Genomic DNA, 24420 nt, shown 5'->3' with positions numbered 1-24420 from the left:
AGTTCACATTTTAATAGTATGAATAAGCAAAGATAAGGGGAAGAGAATTTTAGTCTGAAGGATCACAGGAAAAGTGAGTGTACTGCTCATAGAGCCACTGTTGGTACTCCATTTCCAGAAACAACAGTACTAGTGATTTGACTTCAGTGCCCATTATTTTCCTGTCTCCATTTCAGATCCTCTGGATTACTTCCCCTCCTATCCTGAAAGATAGTTATGTCCCTGAAGCTCCCTCCTCTAATTAGTGATTTCCTCATAAAACCTTCATTTTGATGAAGTGCCATGGACAGCGAACCTCATTCCATTGTTCCTCCCTAGCTCTGTTCAAGACTCTGCAGATACCAAGCCAGTACCTTCTCCCCAAATCTCCCCAACCTCACCCCATCTCATAGCCCATTTCCTTTTTCACTCCATTTTATGTGTCTTCTTCCAATTAGAAGGTAGATTCTTTAAGAGAAGACATTGTCTTTCTTTTTGTTTGTCTCTATATTGTTAGCAACAATTGAGTGACTCGGTGATTATAGCCCTGAGTCTCAAATCAAGAAAACTTGAGTTTAAATCTGTCCTAAAATATTGAGTAGTTGTGTGACCCTGAGCAAGTCACTTAACTTCTGCCTCATTTTTGCCATTGTTCATTCATATCCAATTCTTCATGTGACCCCATGAGCCATATCCCATCAGGTTCTTCAATCTTCCACTATTTCCTGATGTCTGTTCAAGTTCATATTCATTGCTTCCATGATACTAATTATCTTACCCTCTGCCATCCCTTACTCCTTTTGCCTGCAATCTTTTTCCAACACCAGGGTCTTTTCCAGTGTGACCTGTCTTTTCATTATGTGGTCAAAGTATGTAACCTTCAAATAGTCTGAACTAATTTCTTTAAATATTGGTTGATTTGATCTCCTTGTTGTTCAAAGGATTCTCAAAAGTCTTCTCTGGTATCACAATTCAAACGTAAAAATTCTTTGGGGATCAGTTATATCATAGCTATGCATTGCCACTCGAAAAATCATAACTGTGACTATATTAGCAAGATAATATCTCTGCTTTTTAGTAAGCTCTCCAGATTTGCCACAGCTTTCCTTCCAAGGAGCAAATGTCTTTTAATTTCATGACTATAATCATTGTCTACAGTGGTCTTTGAACTAAAGAATATAAAATCTGACACTGCTTCCATTTTTCTTCCTCTATTTGTCAAGAAGTGATAAAAACCAGTTACCACAATCTAAGTTCTTTTGTTTTTGTTTTTTTTTATGTTAAGCTTCAAGTCAGCTTTGATTCTCTCCTCTTTCACCCTTTAACAAAAAGCTTCTTATTTCTTCTCTTTCACTATTCAACTGTTAATGCACAACATTGTAGTCTTTATATAGTAAATCTTGTTTTCGAAGACTAAAATGTACTCCTTCCCCAACTCTACCCTCTGTAATTCCTGATTTTCTAACAAGAGCCAATACAAGTGTTTCCTTCTTCAAGATAAGCATCCTGTCATCTCCCCTACAGATACCAGGGCTTTCCTTTCTAAGGTTGCCTTGGGATCTAGCATTCTCTCTTCTCCAGGTTGTAGCACAGTGCCTTCCATATAGCATGCTCGTAACAAATGTTTATTTTGGATCTGTTTAGATCTTCACTTGCTGTGTTACTGAAATTCAATTTTTATTTTTAGGTTTTTGCAAGGTAAATGGGGTTAAGTGGCTTGCCCAAGGCCACACAGCTAGGTAATTATTAAGTGCCTGAGGCCCGGGATTTGAACTCAGGTAACCAGGGCCAGTGCTCTATCCACTGCGCCACCTAGCCACCCCCTGAAATTCAATTTCTTACAATTTATATCAATAAAGTCTGGAGGTCACTTTGGAAAAAAAAGGGTAATGAAAATTTTTTTTAAAACACATCAAAAAAATGAAAATAATTAAAAAAGGTATATTGGATTAAAATATTTTTATATAAGCAACAAGTCAAAAACATAATTATCTGAAGCTTTACAAAGTTCAAATAGTAACATGTATTATCAGTGTAGTTAATTAAGTCTTACTAATTTTAACATGTATATTCACTCTGTTGGGAAGGTTTTAATTCTTTAAACTTCAAAAAAAATGTTTATTTCCTTCCCTAATTCCCATCCTTGCTAGCTGACCCAAAGTATGAAATGGAAAAGAGACAGAGGGGAGCCATAAATTTGGAATTCTGGGATCAGTCAGGTAGAATAGAATAAATGTATTTAAATTTACTTACCAACCTTCAAGACAGTTCAACCCCAGGATGGCAGTTCCCAAGTTGAGTCATATGTTGAAGGAATCTAAGCATTCTCTAAGTCAGAGGTGAGGAAACAATGTATTCCAGTTTAAATGGGCTCACTGAGGTTTTCAAAAAAAAAAATCCACTTCTCTCCTCATCCTCCAACCAAGCCCTTTTTTCTTTGCCCTGGTTCCTATCGATACTAATTCTCAAGGGGAATCAGAGTTGCTTTAAACTCAGTTCTAGATTGGAGCAAAACTCCATCATTGATCTTCTGTGAAGTTATTTCCTCCTCTTGGACTAATCCCAGTTGCTTTTTTCCAATACTTTGTCTTGCATTTCCCCAATTGATAAATGGTTAAAGGATATGAACAGGCAGTTTTCGGATAAAGAAATTAAATCTATCTATATTCATATGAAAAATGCTTTAAATTCCTATTGATTAGAGAAATTTAAATTAAAACAACTGTGAGGTACTACCTCATACCTGTCAGACTGGCTAATATGACAAAAAAGGGAATCGCTAAATGTTGGAGAAGATGTGGAGAAACTGAGGAAAGAAAGGCCAGATATGAATTATTCTCTGACTCTTTCCATTGAACTGTGAAGCATTCTTAGCAATTGAGTGGAGGGAAGAATATTACTATAGTTGCTCAGGTGACTAAAATCTCAGGGTTCAAAGGTTTTCAGGAGACATATAGTCCCTCCATGGGACTGGGGGACCAAGCTCCCTCCCATGCAGCATGTAATAAGGAAGGTAGCATTGTGATTATCAGGAGTCACTGTAACTATTATCATAGGGCTGTGGGATAGATATCAATTCCCCTACAAAGGAGAGGAGGCAGAGGAAGTCCTCCAATGGAATGGGATAGAGTGTTATTAATCTATAAGGAGAGAGGAAGGAAGAACCCATAACCCCTGGAATAAGGACCTCTTCTTTTCAATCCCTTGCTCAACACTAGTGCCCATGCTCCCCTCTTTTCCTTCTACTCTGTTTACGAAAGAAGATGTGCTAAATTTCTGGGATCACTCAATTTTCCACCTTCTGGCAAAACTCCAGTGTCCATTTGGAGTTATACTTCTTGCTAGCCATTGTACACGTTAACAACAACATTGTGAGCTGATCAGCTATGATGGATGCAACTCCTCTCTGTGGTTCAGTGATCAAGGACAACCCTGAGAGACTTGTTATGGAAAATGCCATTCACATCCAGAGAAAAAACTTTGGAATCTAAATGTAAAACAAAGCATACTGTATTCACATTTTAAAACTTCTTGTAGTTGTTTCTTTCTCTCTCATAATTTTTTCCACCTTAATTCTAATTCTTTCTTCACAACATGCCGTATATGGAAATGTTAAATACAATTGTACATGACCACCCTTAAAAAAAAAAAAACCCAACTCTTGCTAGCTTATTTTACAACCAGTGTCCTTTACAGTGTTTGACTGAAGAGAACACTGCCAATCTCAGGACTTCAACCACAGGTATAAATTGCAGACATTACCTCTGATAGCAGCTAAAACAGTCTTCTTAGACAAAATTTATTTCTATCCCAAGGATTGCTTAAAAGGGTTCAAAAGGTTTACATCTTCCTGATTTCCTGGGTTCTCTAGTGAAACTGAAATATTGATAATAATCTACAAACAGTTCTTTGCCAACCCTGGGACACATGAGAACCTTTTTAAAGGGCAATATTGGGGGCAGAACCAAGATGGCGACAGGAGAAGAGCCTCTCCTAGGTGTTCTCTCCATAATTCAAAAATTTTTAAATTATGACTCTAACTAAATTTTCAAGAGACAGAATTCTCCAGACCAAGGTAACCTGGAAAATAGTGGAAAAACTCTGTTCCACGGGGTTAGAGTGGGGGCCCCACCAGAGTGGAGAAACTTCAGCCTCCCAGAAAGAGTCCCAGGGTGCCTGGGATCTGCGGCTTCCACAGCAGAAGCAATTTCCTGACCTGCACACCAGGGAGCATTGGGCACAACTTGGAGGATCAGCAAGGGACCTCTGCCAGAGCAGGAAGCCCAGGCCCTCAGGGCACTCAACACAGAGGTGGTTGTAGCAGTAGCCCATACCCAGGAAATGGAGCAGGCATGGAGCAGGCAAGCAGGAGCCTTCAAGCAACTGAGCCCTGAGTGCTCAGCCCACAAAGGTAGGGGAAGGAGACTTCTGACATCTGTCCTCTATATCTGGAACAGGACTCTGGGGCTCTGACCACATTCAGATCCTGATCGCAGTCTAGGCCCCCCATAGAACAGGGCCCCCCCAACCTGAGCCCCGTGGCAGAGGGGTGCACTTGTGGTCATTCACAGCTCAGGAAAGCAGTCAGAGCTTCACACACTGAGATCCTTGTGTGTGTGTGTGGGGGGTCCCAATAATACTCAAAAGCTCAGGAAGTACCCCAAAACCAGGCACAGGCTGGAGAAATAAGTAAACAGTGAAAAAAAGGAGGAACACCATTGAGAAATATTTTGTCTATGATCCCAAGAAGGATCAAAATATTCAATCCGAAGATGAGGAAGTGCAAGCTCCTGTACGAAAGACACCAAGAAAATTGGAAGTTGGGCTCAGGCTATGATAGAGCTCAAAATAGATTTTGAAAATAAAGTAAGTGAGATAGAAGAAAAATTGTGTAAATAAATGAGAGAGAGATGAAGGAAAAACATGAAAAAGAAGTTAGCAGCTTAGTCAAGGAGATAAAAAAATGCTGAAGAAAATAACATGTTAAAAACCAGCATAGGTCAAATGGATAAAACAATTCGAAAAGTTATTGAGGAGAAGAATGCTTTAAAAAGCAGAACTGGCCAAATGAAAAAGGACATAAGAAAGATCTCTGAGGAAAATAAATCCTTCAGATGTAGAATGGAGCTAAAGGAAGCTGATGACTTTACGAAAAGTCAAGACACGATACTTCAACACCAACAGAATGAAAAATTACAAGAAAATGTGAAACATCTCATTGAAAAAACAACTGATCTGGAAAACAGAAACAGGAAAGATAATTTAAAAATTATTGGGGGGGGGGCAAGATGGCAGCATGAAGGCAGCATTTCCTGGGAACTCCTTCCCCCACAAACTCCAAAAAACAAAAAACGCCAAAATTTAGAGGGGCAGAACCCATAGAAAGACTAAGTGATACATTTTTCCAGTCCAATATAACTTAGAAGTTCTGTGGGAAAGGTGTGTGTCAGCAGGATAGGGGTTTGAAAAAAGTTGCGGCCACAGCCCAGAACAGCCCAGCCCAGCCCAGCCCAGCCCAGCCCAGCCCAGAAATCACCAGCAACAGCTTGTAGGGGTGGGGAGAGAACTCTGCTACATCAGAATGAGTATAGAGTGAGGAGCACAGACCGCAGAATCTGCAGCGAGAATCTGGAGAAAGCAGCCTATACCCCCCAGAGACAGTAAGGGAAGTCTGCAGAGATTTCTCTGCTTTCCCTAGTGGTAGGATTCTGCTGTGAGCCTATACTCAGATCCAGGTTGCAGTTTGGGTTTCCATACTAAGATAGCAGGATCCTCTTTATAGCCCCAGGGCAGAGGGAAGTACAGGGTCCATCTACATATCAAAGCACAGGCAAGAGAGCATAAGACCTTGGAGGAATAAACGTCCCAGTGGGGTATCCCCCCAAAAAACCCAAGTTTTTGGAAGTGCTGTAAATTAGTCTTGGGTTGAGGAAATGAGTAAACAACAAAAAAAGAACAATCTGACCATAGAGAATTACTTTAGTCCCATGAAAGATCAAAACACATACTCAGATGATGACAAAATAGAAGCCTCTATATCCAAAACCTCCAAGAGAAATAGAAAATGGGCTCAGATTATGGATGAGCTCAAAAAAGACTTTGAAAAGCAATTAAGGGAGGTGGAAGAAAAATAAAAATTATTGGAATACCTGAAAATCATGATCAGGAAAAGAGCCTTGACCTCATTTTTAAAGAATTCCTACAAGAAAATTGCCTAAATATCCTAGAAGCAGAGGGCAAACAGAAATTGAGGGAATCCACTGATCTACCCCAGAAAAGATCCCAAAAAACCAACCCCCAGGAATATTATAGCCAAGTTCTAGAACTCCCAAGTCAAAGAGAAAATATTACAAGCCAGAAGGGCACAATTCAAATATCGTGGAGCTGCAGTCAGGATCACACAGGCTTAGCAGCAACTACATTAAGGGCTCACAGGGCTTGGAATATAATATTCTGGAAGGCAAAAGAGCTCAGAATGCAACCAAGAATCAACTACCCAGCAAAACTGAGCATCCTCTTCCAGGGGAAAAGATGGACTTTCAATGAACCAGGGGAATTTCAAATGTTCCTGTTGAAACAACCAAAGCTGAACAGAAAGTTTGACCTTCAAATTCAGGGCTCAGGTGAAGCATAGAGAGTGGAGGAAAAGAGTAAAATATGAGGGTCTTAATGATAATGAACTGCATGCATTCCTGCATAGAAAAATGAAGCTGATAATACTCATAAGAAACTTCTCATTTAATAGAGCAGGTAGAAGGAGCTTTTATAGATGAAACACAGGAGAGAGATGAATTTGAAAATATAATACATTGTAAAAATGGAGTCAATGGCTAAAAGGGAAATGTACTGGGAGTAAGAGAAAGGAGAGGTAGAATAGGCTAAGATATTTTGTATAAAAGAATCTTTTTTGCAATGAGCTATTGCAATGATATAGAAGGGGGACAGTGAGGGGGAATGAGAGAGCCCTCACTCTCATCAGAAATGGCTTGGAGAGAAAACAGCATACATACTCATTAGGGTATAGACATCTAAAGTAAAAAGGAGAGAAGGGGGGAAAAGGAGAAGGGGGGGAATGTGGGTGATAGAGGAGAGGGCATAGGAAAGAATAGTCAGATATAACACATTTTCTTTTTTTACTTCTTGCAAGGGGCTAGAAATGGGTGGCATGTCCAGGACCACAGGGCCTGGTGGTTGCTGAGTTTCAGGGGTGGTAATGTGGGCTCTGGGCCTCTTGGCCCCAGGGTGGGTGATCAGTCTGCTATGCCATTCAGCTACCCTATAGCACATTTTAGAAGAGGGACAGAGTGAAAGGAGACAGAAAATATAATATATGGAAGTGGGGAGGTATGGGTGGAGGGAATTACAATCAGCAATAGCAGCAGTAGAAAAATGGAAGTAACTTCTGTGAAGGACTTATCATAAAGATCCACCCAAGACAGAGCTGATGGTATCAGAACATAGACTGAAACACACTTTTTTCTTTCCTTTACTTCATTTCTCGTGAGGGTCTATATTTTTTGGGGGTGAAGGGGTATTATGTTTACTCTTAAACAAGAATATTTTAGCAGTGTATTAAAAAAATCACTTGTACAAAAATAAAAAAAATAAAGGACAGTATTAATTATCCATTGTGTGGAGAGCTCATGACATAGAACACTTGTCTACCTACTTGTTTATAAGATAGATGCTTGAATGTAACTAAAGCTGAGGAGGCTGAACACTTCTCTCAAGCATGCAAACTGGAAGGGCATCTATGGTCAGGGACAAAGACCTCTCTCTTTAGAAGCCCAAAGCAGAAAGTGGGGAGAAATCTCCCCACATCAGCTTCTGCCTTTGCCTATTTAGAAGGCTGAGTTGATGAAACAGCTGGAGAGCACATGATCCTGAGGAGGAAAGAAAATCTGAAGTAGTCACAGGCAAGAGAATGACAGGTAGAAGTAGACAAGACAAGACAGATACTCCCAGCATAGCCAGCATCCTGGTCCAGGATTTCATCATTCCTACATGATAGCAAAAGCCTTCTGGGTAAATCTCCCAACCTTAAGTCTCTTCTTATTCCAGTCTTTCCTCCACTTGGTTATCAAATGAATCCTCCTAAAGCTCAGGTCTAGGGCAGCTTAAAGGACTAGTCCTGGTTTGAACCTAAGTTCAAATCTAACCTAAGACACTTCCCAGTTGTGTGACACCGGACAAGTCATTTAATTCTGGTTGTCCCAATTTTCTCATCCGTAAAGTGAACTGGAGAAGGAAATGGCAAACTGTTCTAGTTTCTTTTGTCAAGAAAACCTCAAATGAAGTCACAAAGATTTAGACACAACTGAAAGGACTAAACAACAACAAAAAAGCTCAGGTCTAACCACTCCATTCAATAAACGAGAGTAGCTATTAACTCCAAAATGAAATAGAAAATCAGTCCTCTGCTTGGCTTTAAATCCCTTCACAATCTGGTCCCTCATACCTTTTCCATCTTTTTATTCTTTATTCCTTTCCACATATTTTATAATCTAGCAGCACTGAACTTTGGGAGCTCCTGGGCCATATTCCATCTCCCAATCCTTTCTCTTTTCATCAGCTGTCCACTGTGCCTGGGATATTCTCCCTCCTCATCTCTGGGTTCTGGCTTCCCTGGCTTTCTTCAAGCATTCAATTCAGTTTGTTTTTTTTTTTTATTTTTGCAAGGCAATGGGGTTAAGTGGCTTGCCCAAGGCCACACAGCTAGGTAATTAATTATTAAGTGTCTGAGGCTGGATTTGAACTCAGGTACCCCTGACTCCAGGGCAGGTGCTCTATGCACTATGCCAGCTAGCCGCCCCATCAAGCATTCAATTCAAATGTTACTTCCAACAAGAGTCCTTTCTCTCCCCCCTCACCTGCTCCGCTATTGCCTTCCCTCTGAGATTATTTCCAGTTTATGCTGCACATGGTTGTTTGCATGTTGTCTCTCCCATTTATACTATGACCTCCCTGAAGTCAGGGAAAATGCTTTTTTTTAACTTTCTTGGTATCCTCCAGTACCTGGCATATAAGAGATATATATAACTATAAGCTCCTCGAGGGCAAGGATTGCTTTACATTTTTTTCAGTAATTATTTAGAATAGTGCCTAGCATATGTCTATTGTTATTATATAATTCATTTAAATATTAATATTATATCAATAAAACTACCAAGAAATTACTCTATGGAACCAGTCAAAATTACAATAACAAAACAAGGTCAAACATCTCAAGTGAAATAATAAAAAATAGATATTTTAAAACCTAGCTTTTTCAGATCTCAGAATTAATTATGAATCAGTAATCATAAAAATGATTCAATAGTGGTTTAAAAATAGAAAGTAGATCCATTAAAGAGACTAGAGAAGTAAGACCAAGAGCAAACAAATTCAGTAACCTTTTGTTTGATAAAGATACACATACAGTCTACTGGAAAAAATGTTGAGAAAATTGGAAGACAGTTTGACAGGATATATTTTGGCCCCCCTATCTCACAACATATAATAAGCTCCAACCAGATAAAGAACCTAAATGAAAATAATCACTTAAAAAAAAAAACAAGTTAGGGGGTGGCTAGGTTGTACAGTGGATAGAGCACCGGCCCTGGAGTCAAGAGTACCTCAGTTCAAATCCAGTCTCGGACACTTAATAATTACCTAGGTGTGTGGTCTTGGACAAGCCACTTAACCTCATTGCCTTGCAAAAACCAAAACAAACAAACAAACAAACAAACAAAAATTAGAAGAGAACTGACAGCTTTCACAATTATATAGAGCAAGAAATGCTATAACAAACAAGGAATGTAGGCGATCTCAAAAGATTAGATTGCTTCTAGAATATAAAAATTAAAACCTTTACAAAAATAAAATCAACTAGAAAAAGAGGAGATTGTAACAGGAAAAGTATATGAAGCAATTATCTCTGATAAAAGTCTGTGAGATACAGTGTATTTTGGACATTGATGGAAATACATAATTATTATGAGTCATTGCTGAAGAAATAAATATGTACAATTTTTCTAAAGAAATAAAATCTAATAACAAATATGTAAAAATACAAAGGAAAAATAATACTGAGAATAATTCAAATAAAAATAGCTGTGAAGTTTTAGCCCATATCTATTAAATTAGGAAAAAATCATAAAAGGTAAAAAGAGTCAATATTTGGTGAAGGCCACAATGGGAAGATAGGCAAATTAATATACTATTGACATAACTGGATTTGGTTAACTGTTCCAGAAAAATCTGGAATCACAATAGAAAGGTTACTAAACTGATCACACTGTTACACCCAAGTGATTCTTCTATTATGCATAAACCTTCAAGAAGATCAAAGTGTAATTTTTATTAAAATATCCATGGCCTCACTATTTTTAGCAATGAAAAAATTGGAACAAAATGTGTGTTCACTGATTAAAGAAAAGCTGAAACAACTATTGCATATTAATATAATAGAATATAATTGTAGTGTAAAAAGTGATCAACATGAGAGACTAGTGAGAGCTAGAGATACTCGATCTCAATATCTATAATCACAACTATGATGATGATGTTTGTCCTTCGTTCTCAAAGAAGACCATGGGGGTGGCTAGGTGGCACAGTGGATAGAGCACCGGCCCTGGAGTCAGGAGGACCTGAGTTCAAATCCGACCTCAGACACTTAATAATTACCTAGCTGTGTGGCCTTGGGCCATTGCCTTGTTAACAAAAAAAAAAAAAAAAGAAGCCCATAACACCAAGGAAGTGATGCCATGACATGCATGTGAATTGGATTAGAGTGAGGGAGTACTGTGCCAAGTTACCAACTACACTTTCTGCTCTAGAACCATTTGGGTCTAGTGGTAAGATAATCAGGATAACTGGAAATAGCCCTGGATACAAGGCAATCAAGGACAAAATTGAACTCAGGTGCTCAAGTTCTCTAGCCACCGTACTGCCCAGCTGCCCCAGTGTTCAGGGTGGAGAGCCTTTCTAATATGTGAAGATGTTTAAACGTGGAAATGGTCAATTTGAGACCACCCCCCACTAAAGGTCTTAAAGACTATAACCACACCTGTTGGGCATATTGCAGATGGAATTATGCACTAGATATAGATTAGATGGTGTGGCCTCTGCCGTAGCTTCCAGCTACAAGAAGCTCTGATTTTGTGTCTTTGCAAAACTCTGATTGAGATATGCATAACTTTGGCTCTCTTTCAGAGCATGTTTGTGGCTGCTAAACTATCTTCTCTCCTGGGTCTGGCACATATTAAGTAATCAATATATGTTTGCTGACTGACAGAACCCTGATTGGTTACTTCACTACTGTCTTGGTGGAAAAAAGATTATTAAATCCCAATTTCATTTCTCTGCTCATCATTCAGGATGAGTTACATAAAGATGTCCCTTATGGAGGCTCACAGAGAAGTAAATTACCATACTTTTGGATGTCATCCCTTCCTTCTATTCAATCCTTTCATTCTGAAAGTGGGAAAAAAAAATCTTAAAAAAACCTTCATTTTCCCCTTTTCTAACATGAATGAGTCTTTCAGTCTACCAGAAACCTCTCCTCTTCTTAGTCTCTTCCTTTCATCCCTTCCTATTCCTCTTCTTTCTATCTTCTGTACTACCTCTTCAGTCGTTTATCCCTCTCTCTTTATATCTTTCTCCCCTCATTTTCTCTTTCCTGTTCTTGCTTCTTTTCCTCCCTCTAATCTCTCCTTTCCCCTACCCTCACATTCCTGTAATTCTGCCTTATCTTCATTCTCACTTGTATCTTCTTTTTCTATTCCTTTTTCTTCTTTTCTCTCTACTCCCTCTGTCTGCATGTTTTTCCTCCTTTTTCTTTCCTTACTACTCCCCCTCTCTTTCAGCTCTTATTCATTTCTGAAATTTCTCTCGTCTTCCTCTCTCCCTCCCCGCCCCCGACACACACATACACACACTTTTTCTCCCTCCTTTATCCCTTCATCATCTCTTTTACTTCTTTCTTTTTCTCTGTCTCTTTTCTCTTCCTTGCCCCTTTCAGTTTGGTTCGCTTGTCATGTTTTGTTCTCCTTTCTCTCACTTGTCCTCCTTCCCTCTTCTTCATATCTGTCTGTCTCTCTCTGTCTCTGTCTCTCTGTCTCTCTCTCTCTCTCTCTCTCTCTCTCTCTCTCTCTCTCTACCTCACTTTTCTCAACTGCAACATAAGTGGGTTGAACTTGAACATTTTTAAGTTTGCTACAGGACCCATGATCTTTCTATCCTCACCTTCTCTTTGTGTTTCCCCTCTTTTTAGACACCACCCACACCCACTCCTTTTATATACACACAAATATAATACAGGGCTAAGGATTTCTTAAAGGGGATTCTAATACCTACATGACTTTTTCCATCATCTTCTCCTTAGTTCCATATTTGTGACTGTATTTAATTAAATACTGAGAAAGGTCTTCTGTCTACACATGCCTTTATGACAGAGGCAAAGGAGCTGAACTGTATTACATTCCACATTGAGGACAGAGAGAGGGGAGAGAAAGAGAGAGAGGGAGAGAGAGAGAGAGAGAGAGAGAAGAGAAATACAGAGTTAGAGAAAGAGAAGAGACTCACAAAGAAATAAGGACAGACAGAAAGAGATAGAAATAAATAGGAGGGATGGATGAAGGGATAGAGAGACAAATGGGAGGGAGGGAAGGAAAGAAGAAAAACACACAGAGAGGTACAGGCAGAAACAGAAAAGAGAAGAGACACAAAGAAACAAGGACATACAGTAAGAGACAGATATATAGGAGGAGGAGGGAGAAAGAGAGAAAAAGAATGTGTGTGTGTGTGTGTGTGTGTGTGTGTGTGTGTGTGTGTGTGTGTGTGTGAGAGAGAGAGAGAGAGAGAGAGAGAGAGAGAGAGACAGAGAGAGACAGAAAGAGACAGAGAGAGATATAGAGAGACAGAGAGAGAACTGAGCACATATTCACTTGAAGGGTCTAAGGGTCTATATTACTTCTCTGGGGGGGGGGGCACATTATATGCCTGAAAGCCATATCTGAGGAACCAGTAAGAGAAAGTAGATGGTTTCCAAGTGCTGATCAGGTCCTGGGTTTAGAATTTTTCTCCCCAATAATAATGACACCCACAGAGAGCAATGGAAAAGATGAGGCATGGAAAGTGATGTGTTATCTGTCCCATGAGATGTTTATGAGATTTGACTGTAGCCAGGTTCACTCGTCACTGGACTCATCTTTCATTTTCTTTTCTGGGCAGGAGTCACTGGTGTGTGTGTGTGTGTGTGTGTGTGTGTGTGTTATAAAGAGGCATTACAGTAATCCATTGTATATAACCTATTCTCCAAATAGACCATGTATTCCCTGAAAATAGGACCCTGTCTTTTCCAAATGAGGTATCTCTGCCAGTATTTTCCATAAGACTATGGACAAAGTAAAACCTTTAACATTTGTTGAACTGAATTAGTTGAAAGGAATTAAATACTGAATTTAATATCACTTCCTTTTTTCCCAATAAACAAGTGAGGGAAATCTCTCTTTACAGGCATCTTAATACACTCATCCCATTTTTGTTGTTTGCTAAAGATTTGGGGGGTTTAATGGGCTACAAGATCAATAAATGCCAATAATGTTATGTGGCCGTTAAAAAAGGAGAATTGAGATGCCAAACTACATTGAGACAGAGGCCAAGGACTAGGGAATAAAATTTCCACCCTCCTCTGCTCTGGTCAGACCACATCTGGGATATTACTTTGAGAATTTGAGGGGGGGGGAGTATTTCTAATGCTTGGCTCTCTTCCAAAGTTGCCTAAAAACTTTCTGATGTCTCTGCTGTGTGAAAATCAGTTTATATTTCCAACTTTTCCTGATTGCTTGGTACTTTCTCTAGAGTTATCCAACCTATGTATTTTCCCTTTATCTTATTCTTGTCCCAATTAAATGCCATAATCTAAAGATATGATACCCATAAAAGTCACTGGTACTTTGCTAAGTCAATATGAAAGATAATTGAAATAATGTGAGATTACAGTTGGTTTTGGTCATAAATTGGAAATCTGGTATTCAATCTAAATATTGTCAAGGAAAGGGTTCTATGTCTTGAAAGTTCTATAGTTATTATAAGAGTAGAAAGAAACCTTTGCATATGGTACCCTGCTCATATACAGGGCTAACATTTACTTTTTTTACACTTTCAGAAAGAAAGTTCATTAAGTAAATTAATAGGCTAAGCAAAATTTGGAGAACTAACAGGGACTGTTTATCCTTCTTATGATGAAGAACAACAAACTGTTTTCCAGAACTAAAAAATAACTTTGATGGTAGTTATTTCTATAAAATTACTATTACAAATTTCTATAAAATTACTCAATTGTTTAAAATTGTTTAAAAACAATTCTCATCAACTCATTAAAGGGAGATTAAGTGAAAGAGACATGATGTAGAAAAGACACAAGATTTTCCTCTTTTCTTTGCAGAGATGGACTATGGATATGTCACATTGTCATGTTGGTTGTCCTGCAATTTCTGACACACACATTCATTGTGTTTGTTTTGATGTAATTTCATAAACTCACACACTGACACACACCTTAAAGCATTTGAAGACAGTGATCAAGGCTCTTCCTAAGTCTTCTTTTCTGCAATCTAAGCACCCTTAGTTTTTTTTTTCTATTGATTGAAGTCACCACCATCTCCATCACAGAAAAAGATTGGACTCCAAGGAACCAATCAGAAAGATACTATCAGAAAAGAAATAGATTTTACAGCTTCCTGGTCTCCTGAGATATGGAAACAAAAAAAATGAAACAAAAGGAAACTTTAATTTTTTTGTCTTTTTAAGAAGATGAAGCTTGAGAAGAGTCTAAGAGAGAAGAAGTTCACTAAGCACTCACTCAGTATTGCTAACAAGGCTGAATTGTCTCCCTGGTTCCCTGCTATAGATTTCTAAGAGGCCTAGAGCTTTGGGCATCCTTTAAGGATTCAGCTTCTCTTGGTTTGATTTTCACTAGCAAGCTGAATGCCAAAGAAATTTTGAAAGGGGAAAGTCAGAGAAGAGTTATTCTTCTGAAGCATTCAGATGGAAAACTATTTCTCTTCTCCTTATGATGCTAATCACAGCACTGTCTAAATTTCTGGAGAGAGCAGGCAAAGAAAGGCTTTGAATGAGGATAAGCAAGGGCATAAGGCAAGATCAAAGTGGGTCAGACAGAAAGTCTGTTTTAGTCCCTCATCTAAAGTGGAAAGACTTGGCCCTGGAGATAAAGGATCAGGGTTCAAATCCCATATCTGGTACCCATTATTTACATTATAATACATTACATCTAACTGGCCCTCAGTTTCCTCATCTGTAAAATGAAGGGTGTTGGGCCAGATAGTCTCTGAAGCAACTTCCAATGCCATAGATTTATGATCTTATGTCTAGTTAATCTTTTTAAGCCTCAGTTTCCTCATCTGTAAAACAAAGGAGTTGGATTTGATGGGTCCCTGAAGTCTCTTCCAGTCCTAAATTTAGTTTTCTTGTCATTTAATCTCTCTGAGTCTTGGTTTACTCAACTGTAAAATGAGAAAGCCAAATCCCAGAGAGATTGTGAAAGTATAAGAGGATAAAAAATTAAGAGCTGAAAGGGAACTTAGAAACCATGTAAGATGAGAAGCCCTCCTTTTATGTACAGGAAAACTGAGACCCAGGGAGGTAAAGTGATTTGCCCAAGGTCACAGAGGTAGTTGGTAACAGAGCCTGGATTTTAACAGCAAGGTTGGCATCTCCTTCAGGCCCCACCACAGGACAGCGAACATAAAGTAACCAGAATTGAAAAGACAAAATTACCCAGGTCAACAGTCATATTTTATAAATGGGGAAATAGAGACCCACAGATTTTAAGTGACTTGCTGAAGGTCACTTAGGTAGTGAACAGTAGATTCAGGTGTCTCTAACTTATCCCACTCTACCATGCCCCTCCTCCTTAAGGAGTCACTTAAGAAATGATCATTGGTGCAATGCTAAAACTTACCTACCCAAGAAAAGACTTGCACACACTAGCTTGGTAAAATGAACAGGGGCTGCTCGTTTTCCATGGTTTACAGTTTCTTGTTGCCTTTGCCACTCCCTAGATTCTACTCTGAATCAACCTTATCATTAGCAATCCCTCTTAATGACCTGCTGACATCATTAATCTCTTGGCTACTCCTCATATCCCCAAAGTAAGTCAACTGTGAAAACTCTCTGAAGACATCACCATTATCCCATCTTGTGTCTTAAAGTCCATCTATTCAGGAATAACTCTAATGAATTAAATATGGTTTTCAGGGATGCTAAATGCCACATTTTCCTTAAGTGAGATCAAAAAAGTTATATTTTTTAATTCCCAAGAATATTACATGCTGAGAATACAAAAGCAATTCTTGTCTGTTATGTGTACATCATTGAGCAGAGTCATGTTGCCATAGGGACTGGGCCTATACCATGTCCACAGGTAAAAATTAAACTATATCCGTTGTTGTATACCCTTATCAACATCCTTTCCAAATCCAAAGCACTTTAATTTATACACAGGGAGTAATACTCTTTGTTGATTGCCACCACCCATAGGAAATGCTTCCGTTGCCTGGTTACTAATGGGTAACCAGTGCAAGCCCCAGTTAGAGGCTCCCATTCAAAGACTAATGATAGGAAATGAGGGCTGAATCGCATCTATGGAGACAGGATCCTGTGGATAGTTGCATTCTATACCTTTAGGTTCTTTCTGCCCTGAAACAGAGCTGGCAGGGAGGGGAGGGAAGGAACAAAGAATGAGTACCTGGCAACATGATGTATTCAACAGAGTAAAGTGTGGACATGGAGCTGGAGACCAAGTTCTAATTTTGCCTCAGAACCTTAAAAAGGTCTAAGTCATTTGGGGTAAGTTACTGAACCTCAGTTTCCTAATCATAGTTTCACTGCCCATAACACAGGGTTGGCATGAGGAAGCAGATCACCAAATCTTAGATTTAGAGTTGGAAGGAACCTGTAAAGTTATGGGACTAAAGTACACTTGCCCAAGGTCACATAGATAGTAAGTGGCTTTGGGATTTGAATTCAAACCTTCTGACTCCAAATACAGGGCTCTTTGCTCAATGCTCAACTACAGATTTTTGCATTGCTATTTGATTGTGTGTCCCAAAAGCCTAAGTGCTATTTTGAAGACCCAATATATATTACTAATGACCCATGCCACTCTGAGAAGAACCAGGACCATGAGTAGTCCCTGTTCTTCCAGTCTGAGAATGGTAAAGTTATCCCCTCTTATGAATGAATTAATAACAATTAACCTTTGAGAAAAGTACTAGAGTGAACTTTGACAAATCAGAGAATATCCAGAGAATGGGCCTGTTTCCTCGGGAGAGCTTGAGGATTAGCTGCATGGAAGCTATCGGGCCCCCCTCATTTTATGTTCTCAACCCACAGGCTTTTTCTCCTCTGCTCTACTTTCAGAAACTTTAGTTTCCATCCAGGCTCAGCTTAAACGCTATTTCCTATGGAAAGCCTTTCCCAGCCAAATGCTCCCTCTCTCTTACCATGTGATTTTCAGTGTGGACCATACTTGCCCACAGCCTGATGAGGTGGTTGGTGACCTCTCTTATCTGGAAATGACCCATCTTTCTAGTGCATTCTTAGCCTGGGTTCTAGGGGAATCAAGGACTATGTTCTGAGACTTGCACATTACAGCAGTGGGGACTTACTAGACAAATTAGTTGTGAGCCCCTATTTCACTTAATTAAGTAGTACCTCTTTAACTGAAGAAATTGCTTCCCATAAACAATTGTTCTCTCTCTCTCTCTCTCTCTCTCTCTCTCTCTCTCTCTCTCTCTCTCTCTCTCTCTCTCTCTTCCTCTTCCTCTCTCTGAATGTCTGTTTCTGCCTCTCTCTGTCTCTATCTCTGTATCTCTCTCTGTCTGTCTCTTTCTGTCTCTGTCTGTCTCTCACTCTCTGTCTCTCTCCTGTCTTTCTCCCTCTTCCATCTTTATTCCTCTATTCCTCTATCCCTTTCTTTTTCTCTCTCTAAAAATATGTATATATATATATACATATATATATAATATATACACACACACATATATATAGTACTATATGCATGTCCTTCATTTTCTAAGAAGACCATGAGGTGATGCTCAAGAATTGTATTTGAGTGGGGGAGGGGGCTGTGCTAAATCAGTAGCCTCACTTTCTCCTCCAGAGCCATCTGGGTGCAGTGGCCAGATAGGAATCAGGATGACTGGAGATGGCCCTGGATGTGAGGCAAACAGGGTTAAGTGACTTGCCCAAGGTCACTTAGCAAGTATTTGAAGCTAAATCTGAATTCAGCTCCTCCTGACTTTAGGACCAGCATTCTATTCACTGCATCAAAGCCACTTGCCATGAAATTTGCTAACAGAGTGATAAATAATAAAGGAAACAGGTACTAGACAAATGATTTCACTGGGATAGAGAATTCCTTAGTAATGAAACTCCCTATAAAAATGCAAGCTAAGTGGTACAGTGAATAGAACACCAGCCCTGGAGTCAGGAGAACCTGAGTTCAAATCCAGTCTCAGATACTTCATCATTACCTAGCTGTGTGACCTTGGGCAAGTCACTTAATCCCATTGCCTTGCCAAAAAAAAAATGCAAATAAGCACTTTCTCTGCAACTTGTAGCCTTAGCTGTTTAGAGAATTAAAAATACATATCCATAGTAATACAAATAATATATGTCAAAGGCAGAACTTGAACTCAAGACTTCCTAGATCAAATAGTAGCTCTCTATACCCTATAACACACTGACTCCTAAATAATAGCAGTCTTTCAGCTGTGAATAAAATCACTGCCAGATTCTCCTTTAACCATCACAGCTCCTTTTGACTTCTCTTTACTTCTGGAAGACTGTTCCACCATTCAACTGTCAGCATAGTAGCCAAGGAATGTTTCCTTCCCAAAATAAAGTTTTCTTAGTGGAGAAAGACTTTTCATCCTTTTCCTCTCTGTACTTCGTGAAGTTATCTTCAGCTATGACAAAATCCTAAATGAGGAAAATTCTTAATCTCTCAAGATTTATTTACCTCTTAAAGATCAAGTAATAGTTCCAATAATCTCTCTGAGAAAGTCTACTGAAGTTTGGAATCCCTAGTTCATTTCAAGGCTTAGCTCAGGTGTCATTCCCAACCATCTCAGTTGCTTTGTCTTGTGTTTAATTTTCTCTGAAGCCAACCCCAAGCTCCACCTCCAATAGAATGGAAACTCATCTAAAATTAGGGACTGGTTAGGGTTTGTGTTGTTGTTCTATGAATGAAAGAATAAAAAAGATATTTACTAAATTCATACTGTAAATACTATATATTCACACTACAAATACTATAAATTCATATGTGCTCAGAATAATAGACATCCTTAGCAAGTTCTTATGAAATATTGAATTGTAAAAAAAAATTACATAGATCTAAAACTGGAAAGGACCTTAGAGACCTCAAAACCTTCATTTTATACATGTGGCAAATGAGGATGTGGGTGGCTAAGTTATTTGACCAAGGTCACAAAAACAGTTCATATCAGGGGCAGGATTTGAACCCTGATCCTTGACTCCAGGGTATGTGCACTTTTCATTTTGACTTCTCTATTAGAGATGAAGAAACTAAGAACCAGAGAGAGGGAGTGAATTAGCAAAACACCCAGTAAAGCAGTGGCAAAACTGAGACCAAGATGATACTATCAGAACAGATGTCAAGGCCTCCTGAGCAATTTTCTTTGCTTTTGTTGCCAGATCTATATTTGGTCTCGAAATTAAATAACTAAAACCTTGTATTTTTCTTAGCTAGTATAGAATAGACAAGACCTAGGACAACATCAAAGAATCATGCATATCAAGAATAAATGGCAAATTTTGATGGATCACTTGTGGGCATTTTGAGTGGGAGAACAAGAAAGTCTGTCCTGCTTTGATTTCTCTCTCCATTTTTTTAAGCAAAAGGGAATTTAAAATCCGTAATTGCTTTAATGATGAAGAATGATGGCATCAGGGGCTGCTTTCAGAGAACATTTCCTCTAGAAATAACATTATGTTGAGACAGTCAGTTCTGAGGTACAGACAGATACCAAACCCTGGAACCTGTTGGGAGAAAAGTAAAGACCTTGTCTGATAATGCTTCTCCAACTTTGATTCTGAAAGATCAACTCCCTAGACAGTCAAGGAGTTATTCACACAAGGCCCTAGGCCAACCTGGGGGCAAATTCAGATTGGATGGCCCAGCTAGGACGATGGCTCCCACCCACAGCTCAGAAGGGTTTGGATTCCTTCTTCTCTGGAAATACTTTGCAATTAGATGCAGTATTTCCTCCAAGAAGCCCAAGGCCCTTTGCAGGTGTTTGCTGGATTTGAACTTAGAATGCCACAGGTCAGATTCCAGCCCTGCCACTTATTGGCTTGGGATTCCTTTAAGGCATCAATTTTCACAAGTATAAAATAGATGAGATATCTTTAAGGGTTCCTCCAGTTCTAAATAGTCTGTGATTCATAGGTAATGAGATTATGTGTTATTGTTCTCCTTCCTACCCAATCATCACAGTGTGTGTGTGTGTGTGTGTGTGTGTGTGTGTGTGTGTGTGTGTGTGTGTATACACACATCTGCAATACCTTCTAGAAGCAAAGGAACATAAATCGAAAGCTGGAAGACACCCAGGGATTCATCTAATTCAATCCTCCTAATTTACAGATGAAATTAACTGACTTGCCCAAGGTCATTTAGGCATAATTTGAAATTAGGGTGTTTTGACTCCAGATTTAATGACCACTATCCACTGTAGCATTGCCTCAGAGAATTTCTAGCTTCCTTCAAAGCTATCCTCCAGTTGAACCCTGCCATCATTAGAGCTTTCTTCAATGATGAAATCACCTTGAATATATATTTATATATTTATGGGATGATGGGAAGAGCAGGGTTCAAGTCTTGCCTCTCCCAATTGCTGTTTTTTGTCTCTTTTTCTCAAAGAAGAAGGCCATAACATCAGGGAGGCAATGTCACGACATGCAAGTGAATTAGATTTAAGTAAGGGAGGGCTATGCAAAGTCACCAGCCTCACTTTCTCCTCCAGAGTCATCTGGATCCAGTGACCAGATATAGAGCAGTATGACTGGAGATGACCCTGGATGCAGTGGGAGAGCTACATAATGGCTGTGTGACCCTGACTAAGTCACTTATTCTCTCAGTGTCCTAGGCATCTCTCTAAGAATATAAGTTACAGAGCAGTTGCCAATTGGTATTAGCAGAAGCAATTTCTTATTTACCAGCAGTGTCAAATTGAAATAGAAAAATAAACCAATAAATAATATACAAGGATCCCTTCGGGCTACATATTGACTTTAAAAAAGACATTAACATTATCTATGTTGTGCTGTATTTTTATTTATTTTAATAAATGCTGCTTAATTACATTTTCATCAGGTTCTGGCAGCACTGGGATGTTTGACCCCTTTATCCTTTAACCAATGATCAATCAATCACCCAATAAACAATTATTAAGCACCTACTATATATCAGATACTGGGTTAATGAAATCCCAGAATCTCAGAATGTAAGAGTCTAAGGGTTCTTGTCCAATCTATATATGAATGGAATTCCTTCCAGACCACATCTGACAGATCATCCAGGCAATATCTGAAAATAAGATAAGGAAAAGGACACCCCCACTTCCATGCAGTCCATTCCCACCTTGCATAACTCTGAATTGTTAGGAAGTTTAACTTGATTTGAAATCGTGTCTTTGACTCCAGAACTGAACTTGACCTTTTTGCAGCTGCCGCTCATCTGGAGTCAAATCATAATGTCTAGTGCCTTCTCTATGGGAAAGCCTTCAGATATTTGAACATCAGAGTAATCATGTCTGCTCTGAATTTTCCCTTCTTTAAGCTAACCATGCCCATTTCCTTCAACCAATCCTCATATGAAATGGTGATCATGACAAATTTCTCTCTGATAAGCCAAGTAAACGCCATGAAATATGGCATTGTCTGTTTCCCCCTCTCCCCCACTTCATTACCTAATTAAATAACCAATCACCTCCAGGAGCAATTAGTCTGCCTCCCAATTTGGAAAGTCAGAGACTGGGCTCCCTCTACCACCAACCCCACCCCAAACCAAGAATCATTCAACATTTCTACCCTGAGACGTGAGAAGCTATATTTAAATGAGAAGAAAATTTTAATGATGCATCTGCAGTTCAACATAGCCAACATTTATCAAAAAATAAGATCGGCCAATTCCAAATTTAGGAAGAACTCACATGCACTCATCAAGGCTCTCTGATACTTTCAAAATGGGGACAGCACCCAGTCCCAATTAGATGTTCCATGTCACCATTCCAAAAAAAAAAGTGAATAATACATTCTCTATATAACCTCCCTGAGACCCAGCAAAAAGAGAGAGAAGCTTCTGAGCTATGTAAGTTAGTGCTGAAAGAATGACCTTCTTTTCCTCCACATTCATAGAATCATAGAATTTCAGATTTTTAAAGAGACAAAGGCAGCTTTCTAGTTCAAACTGTAGCATGAAACCATACCAAAACACAAAAAAGAATCCCTTCAACATCCAGGTATTCAATGAGGGGCACCCTATCACCTCCAGAGATGCCTTATTCCACTTTTGGACAGCTCTCATGGTTAGAAGGTTTTTCTTATGCAGATAAAATCTGCCCCTGATTCTACCTGCTGGAGCCAAGTAGAACAAATCTCAAACTTGTTATCACTTGATAACTTTTCACATAACGAAAGACTACAGTTGTTTCTTCTTTTCACTGAGTTAAATAAACATTCATATTTTCTTCAATTGTTTGTTCTTTAACATGAACTCAAATCCATTTTTAAACTAAATAGGGTTGTTATGAGAATCATGTGAGATCAAAGAAAAAATATATACACTTTTGTAATATTTAAAGATCCATAAAAATTATACTATTTTTATAATTTATTTTTTAAATGTTAATGCTAAATTGGTTGCCCTCCTCTGCACATTTCCCTATTTGCCAGTCTTTCCTAAAGTGTGACATTCATAATTGAACTCAATAGACTAGATATGTTCTGTCCAGGGTAGGACCATCACATCTTTATTTTAAGATGTTCTGTTTTTCCTAATGTAGCCTATAATCTCATTAGATTTCTCTACAATTCTTCTTTTGATAAAGCTCTTCCATGAAAGCTCTACTAATGACACACCTTGGAAGGCTGAGGGCCACTCTGAGGAAGCATTTCATCATTGCAGATGCCCAGAAGTAGCTGGCAGGATGCTCAATTTAATTATATCAGTTATGATAAAGATAATGATGGTGGTCATGATGATGATGGAGGAGAAAGAGGGCACTGATGATGATGATACAATTTTAAAATGATCTTAGAAACTCCCCACCAAAGATCCTGCCTAATGAGCCTTTTATAAATTAAGTTTTGCTTTTTCATAGCTTGGTCCAACATATTCTTTCTTACTGTTCTTAGAGAAAATAAACAAGCATATCTCATTTTTATATCTTGACCCTTATAGCTACTCCATGTAGCACTGATAAGTCCCATTCAAGCAAATAAAAATAATAGCTGATATTTATATAAAGAATTAAGATTTGAAAAGAATTTCACACATTGATCTCATGTAAGATCTACAATGACCAAATGAAATAGGGTCAATAGTTATTACACCCAATTTACAGATGGGAAAACTGAGGCTTGGGGAGATTAAAGTCTTGCAAACTAGTGTCAGTGGCAGGATTGGAATCCATGTTTTCCTAACTTGAATTTGGCACTTTATCCACTACTCCAATTAGGGTATTATTGGACTTTCCTGTAAATTTGTGAATCTAGTTTACTTTTTGCATTAAAGAAAATTGCATTAGTGTAACTAAGCATAATCTTCTTCACATAGAAAAGGGATCAGATTTACCTAATTGCAACTGTCTTGCCCAAGAAAAATAGGTACCTGAAAATGGAGGACAAAGTCACAAATAAACAAAATGGGAAGATGACTCTTTCTTCTGATTCAGGTCAATGGGAAGTTTATAGGGATTTGGGTTCCTGCAACAACTTCCTCCAACCTGGAAAAGTCCAAACAGTAGAATTTCCTACCCAGACTAATGGTATGTAGTCTCACTGCTATATGGAGGGATGCCTTACCTTTCTTGTGGCAACATATATGAGTCTTTCAAAACCAGCTAGGTTGGGACCCTGGGTTATAAAACATTTTTACACAGACACCAATATTACTGAACATGGGATTCCCAATTGAGAAAAGAAGCATAACCAGTTTCTAAACTGAACATGATCAGAACATTGTCAGAAGATGCCCAGAAGGCATCAAGTCCAAGTATAATACTTTATAGCTGAGGAACCTGAGTCTGATAGTGGTTAAGTGACTTGCCCAAGGTTACACACTAACTTCTGAGGTGGTATTTCGAATTTGTCTTAAAGTTTCCTAGTTCCAAGTTAGTATCCCCGATCCAA

At 38.8% G+C, this 24420-nt stretch overlaps 1 protein-coding gene across 4 annotated transcripts in view; it reads right to left on the bottom strand.

The window, feature by feature from the left end:
- The window catches only part of RIMBP2 (RIMS binding protein 2), a 535198-nt gene that overhangs the window by 287481 nt on the left and 223297 nt on the right, over window positions 1–24420 (bottom strand). The gene's annotated exons all lie outside the window — the stretch shown is intronic.

The sequence above is a fragment of the Macrotis lagotis genome, chromosome X, assembly GCF_037893015.1.
Source record: "Macrotis lagotis isolate mMagLag1 chromosome X, bilby.v1.9.chrom.fasta, whole genome shotgun sequence".
NCBI lineage: Eukaryota > Metazoa > Chordata > Mammalia > Peramelemorphia > Peramelidae > Macrotis > Macrotis lagotis.
The sequence above is the reverse complement of the archived record's forward strand: the minus strand, read 5'-3'. Positions and strand labels throughout refer to the sequence as shown.